We start from the raw sequence: 11,475 nt of genomic DNA, 5'->3' as shown, positions 1-11,475 counted from the left end.
GATTGCATCTTCAAAGTGATTGTTTTCAGCCGGAATGTCCACATCGATAGCTTGCATGGGTCTCAGATTCTTCATGGGCTCATAGATGTCCTTGTAGATGAATTCCTGCTCAATGCACCAGTATCTCCTGCCCTCAATCTCTTCATCCCTTGGGACATCTTCATACTAGTTCTTCATGCGAATAGCGGAATAAGAGACTGGGTCCATGGCCTTGTAGTTCTCCCTCACTTCCTTGTTCTTCTGCCTTGAAGTGACGGACTTGCGAGGTGCATTGGGTGCAAACTCGTCACTAGATCGATCATGCCTTGAGCGTCTCCGACCACCCCGAGAAGCACCACCTGTGAGAAGCAAAGGCGGGTAGCAAAGGAAAGGTAATGCTCATAAGTCATGTAAGATACGATAATATACTCGAGAAGCATGCTATAAGTTGGTACAAATCTAGACATGATAGATTGAAGCAAAAACTGCAGCGGCGATGAAGCTCCGGGCCGGATAATCCGGTGTCCCCGAGGGCGGATAATCCGGCCCGGCCGGATAATCCGGCCGGCTCGGGGGCGGATAATCCGGCCCTGCGAGATATGCGTTTTCCAATCAAAAGCTTGTCTAAGACTAGATCGGCCTCATAGCATGCAAGAGGAGTACACTACAAACGATTTGGAACACCTAGACACCAATTCCACCAAGAAAATAGCACATATAAAACACAACATCTAGGGTTAGAGATTGTGAATCATACCCACATCCATTGTGGAAACCGCTTGGAGGAGAAGGTAGCTAGGGAGGAGATGCACCCGATCCACCCAAGAACTCCGAGAGGGGGCGGACGGAGCGTCTCCGGCGAGGAGGAGGAGGTCCGGCGATCTTGAGAGGAGAAAGAGAGAGAGGGGCGCGTGGGGGGGGGGGAGGTGTGAACCGTTCCCCCATCCCCCCCGTGGCCTCGTTCTCAACCCTTTCAAGATTTGCCCAGGCCGGATAATCCGGCCCTAGCTTAGGGCGGATAATCCGGCCGGGCCGGATTATCCGGTGTCTCCTGGGGCCGGATTATCCGGGGTGCTGGGAAATTCCAGAACCACCGGGAATCCGGCCCATCTTTCGTTGGTTATTTGCAAGACCCATATGTGATGCAATAATGTATCACGTCACATATAAGGTGCAAATTTACCAATAAGATGGAGCAACCTAGATCATCCGACCGAACCACCTCAAACTCCAAGTTTTTACCAAACATGACAAATGAGCAAGATGGAAATGGCTTATAGGAGAGAGTAGGCTTAGGTTTTAGAAGATACAAACTGTTAATGGTACATGGTCACTCAAGTTTGCAAGATATGAGCAAATAAGGCCAAACTAGAGTGATTTCCCATAAGAACACGGAGTTGTCAAATAAGAGGCGATAAGATCCAAATAACTCCAACTCTTCACAAAGAAGAGTGTGGTGGCCTAGGCCACCATGTATGAGTGTTGTGGCATGGCACCGCGAAGATATATCTTGGGTCCAAGCCACTACTCATCATTGAAGCTCACATATCAACATATGATATAAAGAGAATGATTTCTTAATGTTGGCATTATGGGGGAGGGATAGCTCAATAATTTAAACCGCACTCCCCCTATTTCCATGCCCACATCTAAACCAAATAAAGTTTTGAGACGAAGGTGTGTTTGCAAGATGGTCAAGCTATACTCCTTGAATCAATGATATTTAGCTCATTCCTCAAATAAGAGAACCTTGCTTCATCAAGAGGCTTCGTGAATATATCGGCAAGTTGATCTTTGGTAGGAACATAGATAAGCTCAATATCACCGGCAACATGATCCCTAATGAAATGATTCCGGATCTCAATATGCTTCGTTCTTGAATGTTGCACCGGATTATAGGCAATCTTGATGGCACTTTCATTGTCACATAATAGAGGCACTTTGTCACATATGACACCGTATTCCTTTAAAGTTTGCCTCATCCATAACAATTGAGTGCATCCACTTGCGGCGGCAACATATTCGGCTTCGGCGGTGGAGAGAGATATACAATTTTGCTTCTTAGAAGACCAACACACCAAAGACCTACCAAGGAATTGGCAAGGCCCGGAAGTTGATTTCCTATCATCCTTTTCACCCGCCCAATCCGCATCGGTATAACCATTGAGAATAAAACTTGAGCCTTTGGGGTACCAAATACCATATCTTGGGGTATCAACCAAATATCGAAAGATTCTTTTGAGAGCCATCATGTGGCTCTCTTTAGGAGAAGCTTGATACCTTGCACACACACCAACACTCAACACTATGTCCGGTCTAGATGCACAAAGGTAAAGCAAGGATCCAATCATGGAGCGATATACCTTTTGATCCACCTCTTTACCATTGGGATCTAGTGCAAGATGACATTTGGTAACCATAGGAGTGGCCACACCCTTCATCTCGGTCATCTTGAACCTCTTGAGCATGTCTTGGAGATATTTTGCTTGGTTGATGAAGGTTCCTTCCCTCAATTGCTTGATCTCAAAACCAAGGAAGAACTTCATCTCTCCCATCATAGACATCTCAAACCTATCGGTCATAAGCTTTGAGAATTCATCATTGAAAGCTTTGTTAGTAGATCCAAATATAATATCATCAACATATAATTGGCAAACAAAAAGCTCCCCATTGACCCTCTTAGTAAAAAGAGTGGGGTCGTTTAGCCCAACATCAAACCCACGGTCTACCAACAATTCCTGAAGGTGCTCGTACCAAGCTCTAGGAGCTTGTTTGAGACCATAAAGTGCTTTATCAAGCTTGTAGACATGGTTAGGAAAGTTGAGATCCTCGAACCCCGGGGGTTGCTTCACATAAACCTCTTCATGCAAAGGACCATTAAGAAAAGCACTTTTCACATCCATTTGTTGTAACTTAAAGTTATGATGCGAAGCATAAGCAAGAAGGATACGGATGGACTCAAGGCGAGCCACGGGAGCATAGGTTTCTCCAAAGTCAATACCCTCAACTTGAGAGAACCCTTGAGCCACCAATCTTGCCTTGTTCCTCACAACATTTCCAAACTCATCTTGCTTGTTCTTGAAAATCCATTTAGTGCCTATAACATTGCGGCACTCCTTAGGCTTCTTTACTAAAGTCCACACTTTGTTGCGCTTGAAGTTATTGAGTTCTTCATGCATAGCTTCCAACCAATCCGAATCTTCAAGGGCTTCAAATACTTTCTTGGGTTCCACTAAGGAGATATAAGCATGATGATGGCTAAAGTTCGCCAATTGCCTTCTTGTGGAAACCTTTGCCCTTACATCACCAAGAACCTTGTCATGAGTGTGTCCACGAAGTTCGAGGTTCCTTTCTCTTCTAGCTAGACGACGGGCCTCGATCTCCTCCTTGGTCTTTCTAGGCCTTGGAGGTGTCACTTGATCAACTTGATCATTTGGGTCCCCGTCTTGACCTTGAACTTGAGCTTCCTCAATTGCTTGGGGTTGCTCAATCTCATGTGCTTGATCTTGAACAATGTTCGGAGAAGGGCAAGAGTTGATTGGATCCTCATTGGAGCCATTATGAATGATTGGTTGATCTTGACCTTGATCTTGTCCTTGATCTTGCACATAAGAGGGAGGGTCTTGTTCTTGTTCTTGGGTTGGTGCATCATTTGCTTCACTAGGTAAGGTTTGTTGATGTTGAGAAGATGGGGGCTCCACCGTGGTAGAGCATAGTTCTTCCCGAGACGCCACACCGTGTCCCTCAATGGGGCGGAAAAATCCCACACCCATTCTTACTATGGCATCTTGAGGTATTTCATCACCTGCACAAACATCAACTTGCCCCACTTGGGAGCCATCATTTTCTTCGAACTTCACACTACAAGATTCAATGATAATCCCGGAGGATACATCAAAGATTCTATAAGTGTGAGATTCGGCACCATAACCAACAAATATACCCTCCAAAGCTTTAGGAGCGAATTTAGATAAACGAACTCCTTTGATTTTGTAGAAACACTTACACCCGAACACCTTGAAGTATGAGATATTAGGCTTGTTCCCGGTGAGTATTTCATATGGAGTCTTGTTCAAGCCCTTGCGGAGATAGAGCCGGTTGGAGGAGTGACAAGCGGTGGAGATGGCTTCGGCCCAAAAGTTATAGCGGGATTTATACTCCGCCATCATAGACCTTGCCATATCCATAAGAGTCCGGTTCTTCCTCTCCGCAACACCATTTTGTTGAGGGGTGTAAGCAGCGGAATATTGATGACGAATCCCCTCATCACTAAGAAAATCATTGAGTGTGTAGTTCTTGAACTCGGAGCCGTTGTCACTTCTTATTGCCATAATGAGGAGGTTGTGTTGGCGTTGCACCTCGGTAGCAAAGTCAATGAATATTTGTTGAGTCTCATCTTTCGTCTTGAGAAAGTAGACCCAAGTGTATCTTGAGTAGTCATCGACAATCACCAAGCAATGTTTCTTCGCACCAAGACTTGCATGAGTAACGGGACCAAAGAGATCCACATGAAGGAGCTCCAAGATCCTCTTGGAAGAGATAATGGTCTTGCTTGGATGCGGAGAGTCATGCATTTTGCCTTCAACACAAGCCCTACAAACACGATCTTTGGCAAAAGACACATTTTCCATTAGTCCCACAATATGGTTCCCCTTGTGAAGACTTTGCAAAGTTCTCATGTTGACATGGGCTAGGCGGCGATGCCACAACCAACCCACGTCCGCCTTTCCGAATAGGCACATCGCACTTGTCGTGGTGGTCCCCGAAAAGTCCACCACATACAAGTTGTGTTCGCGATACCCAACGAAAGCGACTTTTAGAGTCTTGCTCCACAAGAGGACCACAATATCATTATCAATAAAGACGGCGAAACCCATCTTGCCAAGGGCGGAAACGGAAAGCAAATTGTAACCAAGGGTTTTGACAAGCATGACATCCACAAGAGTAATGTTGTGTGCAACCACAACCTTGCCAAAACCCAATACCTCGGATGTAGAATTATCGCCAAAGGAGACGGTGATATCATTAATGTTAGGCCTCAACTCCTTGACGAGGTTCTTGCCGCCGGTCATATGACTTGTACATCCACTATCAAGTACCCATTTTGAACCTCCAGCGGCATAGTCCTACATGAGATCAATTCTTGGATTTAGGTACCCATTTCGCAATGGGTCCTCTTTTGTTAGCAACAAGGGTCTTTGGGACCCAAATAGACCAAGCAACATAACCATCATATGGGCCAACATATTTAGCATAAACATCACCATAATAATCTTTAAATAAAACACAGTGAGGGTTAGCAATTCCCGCATCATCATCATTCATGGTTTTGCCCTTGGAGGCTTCACCATTAGTGACGTCTTTCTTCTTCTCTTGTGCGGGCTTGGCCTTTTGATTGTTTGCCTTCTTTGCCTTGGCATTAAAACCAAGGCCCTCCTTCCCATTGTTTGATCTTTGCTTACTCAAAAGATCATCCAAAGAAATTTTACTTTGGGGAGAGGAGGCCTTAGCAAGTTCATCCTTCAACCTAGCATTTTCCTCAACAATATTTGCATGATCACATAGAGGAGTAGAGGAACTAGGCACATCATATGAAGCAAGCCTAATTTGAAGTTGCTCATAGGATTTGGATAGGAGAGTGAATTCACTCTTCAAAGCTTTGTGAGCTTTGTCTAGTTCATCTAGATCTTTCACAAGTTTCTCATGATCAACCTCAAATTGGGCCTTATCCTTTTTAAGCACTTTAGACTTTGCCCTAGCAAGATCTCTAGCTTTAGTGAGCTTGTTAATTTTATCTTGAGGCTCTTCAAGAGTTTCTAGCCTCTCCTCAAGAGAAGTTATAGTTTCTTGACATTCCTCAAGAGCTTTTTTAAGAGCATGAATTTCGAGAGAGTCTTCTCTCTCTATTTGACCCTTTTTCTCAAGCATATCACTTTGTTGAGCTAAACGAATCATGAGGTTTGAAACATGCTTTTTAGTGTTACCTTGTAGATTGAGAATGAAATCATCAAAATCTAGCATTTCTTGTTTCACTTTTAGACTAGCATCATCAGCCCCTAGATCACTAGATATGTTAGGCATAGAAGGGTTAGGAGATGATACCTCGGAGGATTTAGCCATGAGGCAACTTTATTCCTCCACAAGAATGACCTCATTGGGGAATTCACTTGGTGATGAAGAGTTAGTGGAGAGGGAGGCAAGAGCGACCAATCCATTAGAGGTTGCATCTTCTTCATCATCAACATCATCATCTCCGGAGGTATACTCTTCTTGAGTGGATAGCACAATAGGTGTGTCCAAGGAGGACCTTGCCATGAAGCAATGTGCATTCTTGATAGGAGGGTTCTCATTGGGAGATTCAAAGAGAGATGAAGAGGGTATGTTGGTGGTGACGATGGCGGCCAATTCCTTTGAGATTTCTTCATCTTCATCACCACTAGAACTTTCAACTTCATCGGATGAATATTCTTCCCTTGTTACTAGCACAACTCTTGAGGGCCTCTTGCCCTTCTTGGTCTTGTTGTTGTAGAACTTCTTGTTGGGGGCTTTTGAATATTTGCCCTTTGTGTCCTTGCTCTTGTCCTTGGGAATGAGCCTCCCATTATGAAGCTCTCTAATTTCATAGGGGCATTCGGCAATGAAGTGGCGCTTGTCATCACAATTGTAGCAAGATCTTGTCTTTGGACCAAAGCTAGTGAACCCACTTTTGTTGTTCCTCTTGATGTTGTCTTCCTTGGCCTTGGAGGGATCAACCCAAAAGGATTTAGCATGGAAGGCCATGTGATCATGGTAGTGGCATTGCAAATCTTCCGGATAGGACATACTCCAAGATGCCCTATAAGATTCTTGAGGAATCACTTCTTCACCGGAGTTGACCACCAAGGCAAGGTTGGAACCTTTTGCCATCCCAAGAGCACGATTGCGAGAATCATGAGAGGTTTCCTCAAGCACCTTGAGAGCTTGCATCTCGTGCACGACTTGTTGAGAGGTGAGAGAGGAATAGCATTCCCTTCCCACAAGAGTCTTGACATCAATGGGTGCAAATGGCATCATGCATTCAATGTACTTCTCCTTGATCCAAGAGTCATTGATGTGGGTGGCACCAATAAGCCGGAAGGCATCGGCAACCGTGACAAGTCTTCCATACATGACTTCATGATCTTCATCCGGTAGCCTCATGAACCCTTCGGCTTTATTCTTAAGAGCATTATACTTGTTCCTCCTTGTGCTCTCACTTCCAATGCAACTAGCGGCCAAGCCGTCCCAAGCTTCCTTGGCGGTGGTGTAGTTCCGGACACGATGCAATTCCGGTGTCCCCACACTAGTTTGAATCATGTGAAGGGCGGTGTTGTTGAGTTGACTATCAATTGCTTCTCTTCTAGTCAACTTTTCGGGGTTGTATGGCTTGAAGCCCTCCAAGATGATTCTCCATAGTTCATTGGAGACACTACAAACATGAGAGCGGAACTCAAATTGCCAAGTATCGAAATTATCAACGGAAAACTTAGGTGGGTCGCCCCGAATGTTCAAATGGGGATGGGGAACCGGTATATCGGGAGATAGGAAAGGTGGAGCTACTCGATTGTAGCTTTCACCTCCACTAGTTCCCCTAGGAGATGCACTGGTAGATTTGATAGTGTTTAAGTTATCACCTTCCACGGGTTTGGTAGATGAGGGTAAGTCCGAAGCCTCTTCCTCATCTAACACACCCGTGTATTTTACCTCTACACTAGGAGCCTTGGGAAGGGCCGGAGCCAAAAGCTCGGCAATCATCTTTTTCATGCTTTCCATTTGGGCTTCCATGGAGGACTTCAATGAATTGAAGTCTTCCACGGAGACCAACTTGGCGGCCCCTTCCGAGGGCTCCTCGTCCGGCATACTCTTAGGCGGTTAAGCCCGAAATAAGAGTCGAGGCTCTGATACCAATTGAAAGGATCGTATGCCGCACCTAGAGGGGGGAGGGTGAATAGGTGCTAACCAATTTTTAGTTCTTTTTCAATTTAGGCTTGACACAAAAGGTAAATTCTCTAGATATGCAACTAAGTGAATTTACCTATATGACAAGGATATCAACTAAGCAAGGTATAGCTACGCAATAGTAGATAGAGTGGGATAGAGGTAACCGAGAGTGGAGCACGCGATGACACGGAGATGATTCCCGTAGTTCCCTTCCTTTGCAAGAAGGTACGTCTACGTTTGGAGGAGTGTGGTTGCTACGCAAGCCAAACCAACAGCCACGAAGGCTTCACTCGGATCTCCCGTGAGCAACGCCACGAAGGCCTAGCCCACTTCCACTAAGGGATTTCCTCGAGGCGGAAACCGGGCCTTTACAAAGTTGGGGCACACATCCACAACCAAATTGGAGGCTCCCAAATCTGTAACAATACAACAATCAACAACAACACATCAACAACAAATCAACTAGGGAACCAAATAGGAACACTAGCAAGAGATCCCTCAAACAAGAGAGGGGGAAATGAAGAACGCTTCGGTGAGGATGTAGATCGGTGTCTTCTCCTTCGAATCTCCAAAGATCAAGAGCTTTGGTTGGGGAGGAAGGAGATCTTGCAAATCTTGACTTTCTTGAGGTGGCTCTAAAGGAGGTGGCTTGGCAGATTTCTTGTGTAATGATTGAGCAAGCAACCAAGGTAGAAGAAGGGGGGTATTTATACCCCCTCTCAAAAATGAGCCGTTGCAGCTACCGGGGGGCCGGATAATCCGGCCTAAGTAAGGGCCGGATAATCCGCCCCCCCCGGATAATCCGGCCTGCGGAACAAAACCGTGACAAAATCCGGCCAAAAGTCCGGCCCTATGCCAGAGAAGCTTTTCTTCCAGTCCTTAGCCAAATTTGGGGGGCCGGATATTTCCAAAATATCCGGCCCGGATTATCCGGCCCCGGTACAATACGGGACAAAATCCGGGCAAAAGTCCGGCCCCATACTCGAGCCGCTTTTCCTCGAAGACTTAGCCAAAAACAGGGGCCGGATATTTCAACAATATCCGGCCCGGATTATCCGGCCCGGCCAATCTTTTTCGATAACTTTTTGACAGACGATCAAATCCAACACACATGAATAAATATCTATGTAATCCCTGTACCACTTAATCAAACATTAGTGTATCACATATATTGACATCAAACACACAAAACATAATGTGAGAGATGTTCTTTCACACGCCGCCGGAGCTCGTAGTGGTGAGCAGATTCAACCTAGCGGGAAACGCGCCGCCGTGGGACGGGGTTGGAGGTGACCCATGTCGGTAGCTAGGACAGGGCGCGGTCGACCGAGAGGGCAATGTCGATCGGGAGCCACGCAGACGGTGGAGGGCGCATCTGTCTGCTGCAGCTACCGGGGCTGTGTGCGGAGGCGTTGAGATCCCTTTCGGCTCCAAGCGATCACGAATCGAGCTCCATGTCTTCTTCTAGTTCGGGAATCGAGATGCCGATCTGCCTCAAGGGACAAAACTGAGCACATGGACAAGTGAGAGCAACCAGATAATTAACCCAAAAGGTTTAGGCGTACTATTTTCCATTAAGTTGCATATATAGACAAAAGCACAAGGGCATGCAACAAGGGATTTCTATTTTCGTGTCCTTAATTTTTTAGTGCTACTCAGTTTTGCTAATACACAGATAAAAGTTCAATCAGACAAACAACATAGGTTTATAAATTTGGCCTGGCTTATTAACTTTACTATTAGCAAAGCCTCAATTGCACTTAACTCAGAATGGCTGACATCCCGTGTCTGTGCTTAAGGTCTTATTTGGCACTAGACTGTTGTAGGTATTAGTGGGAATAATACTCTAGAGTATGGTGTGAAATCTTTGTTGTCATTCATTTCTCATAATACCCTATCGTTAATCCACTAGGTTAAAATAGAGTATTGAGAAAAAAATTAGGGATAAGCGGGGATGAAACTCACTCATACTCTAATACCAAACATATATTTACAATAAGTGAGAATTTAAATTTTGGTGGGGATTAGTCTCACTAATTTTCAGTGAAACTCTAGTGACAAACAAGACCTAATATAGGAAGATAACGGAGGTGTTTGAGTAGGCGGCAAGATTGCTTATCTGCCAGGTTCTTCTAGAAATATTTAACGAACTAGCATGTGATCGGTTTTAAAAGAAAGATAAGAAGCTTCTGCTATTGCCGTATCCGTATACTCCAACTTATGTGTGAACACAACTCAACAAACAGGAAGAATAACAAGTAAATAAACACATAAAAATGACGGGAAGCTTGCCGGCCAAGCAACGGCCGATCGAGACCTTCAACCCCACTACTACTACAATCGATGGGCGATTCAGGTTGTCGGTCATCCATGACGTCACAGTATTATTTGGAGCATCTGACGAACCAAATAATTCATAATTATTGAGAACTGAACTCTGGCTGCTGGCACACTGAATAAGAACATCCGAGTCACTGTTAAGCTCTGGTATCGGCGCGAAGACGGGGATTTGGACCGGTGGTATTTGTTTTGAATTTTGCTAACTAGTAGTATCATTTGCCAAATTTGTCTAAGAGGTGCAACTTAGCCAAAGGTTTACTGAAAATTATAGTGTGTAGACTGTACGAGAAAAGAGGTGGAAAGAGAAAACATTTATTTTTGTCTGTTTATCTTAGTCATATAGTGCTATTACGATTTAAAGGAATTGTTGAAATCTGAACTCAACCTTTTGGAAAATCTCAATGGAACACTATTATTGAAAACAATCCCAGGGAAAACAAGAGTTCATGTTGATTTGGATAAGATGTGAGGTTTAGCTCGTTGATTTTAATAAGACATGAGGTTTAGCTCTTTTTTTGAAACTTTAGCATAAAATATACTGGGTTTGATTTTTGTTTAAAATAGTCTCTTTTCATGACGCCCAGACTAGGGTATCATACCAGATAGCATGACGCCCCGACCAAGGCGTTCTCGGTTGAGATAGTTGCCGCGCCACACAACATGGAATTTCAAATCAGGTCTACTCTATGCTGAAATTTTAGGAAAAAGGTTACTTTTATCCATTTTCAAGTAGTCCACACTCCCCATACAATATCCCTTGTCCTTTTTTATCCAACGGTCCAAACATGTGCCTTGGACAATTCATTACGTTTCTCTAGTTATTTTAGAGTAAGTACAATAGAGTCCAGTCAGCTGACTATAAAATATTAAATAATATATTTTAGATGAGTTGGAGGAGAGAGAAGAGGAGAGAGAAGGGAGGTGAGCTTACTATGCATAGCCAACTTCTGACGTGCTCTCTAGACACCTTGTGAGAGTGAAAGGTGGGCCATATATTAGTAAAGTACTACATTCTTATAGCCAACTATTGTACATGTTAGCTTTATGATGACTACAAATGATATAACATCCTGTTATAGCCAACAGTTGGCTATACTATTGGAATTGCTCTTAGATGTTACACAAAGTTCAGATGTAATGCTTAAACTTCCTAACTAATAAAGTGTTTCTTAGTAAAAAAAACCAGATATTTTAGAT

Source organism: Lolium rigidum, chromosome 4 (assembly GCF_022539505.1).
Source record: "Lolium rigidum isolate FL_2022 chromosome 4, APGP_CSIRO_Lrig_0.1, whole genome shotgun sequence".
Classification (NCBI taxonomy): Eukaryota; Viridiplantae; Streptophyta; class Magnoliopsida; order Poales; family Poaceae; genus Lolium; species Lolium rigidum.
Note: the sequence above shows the minus strand (reverse complement) of the source record.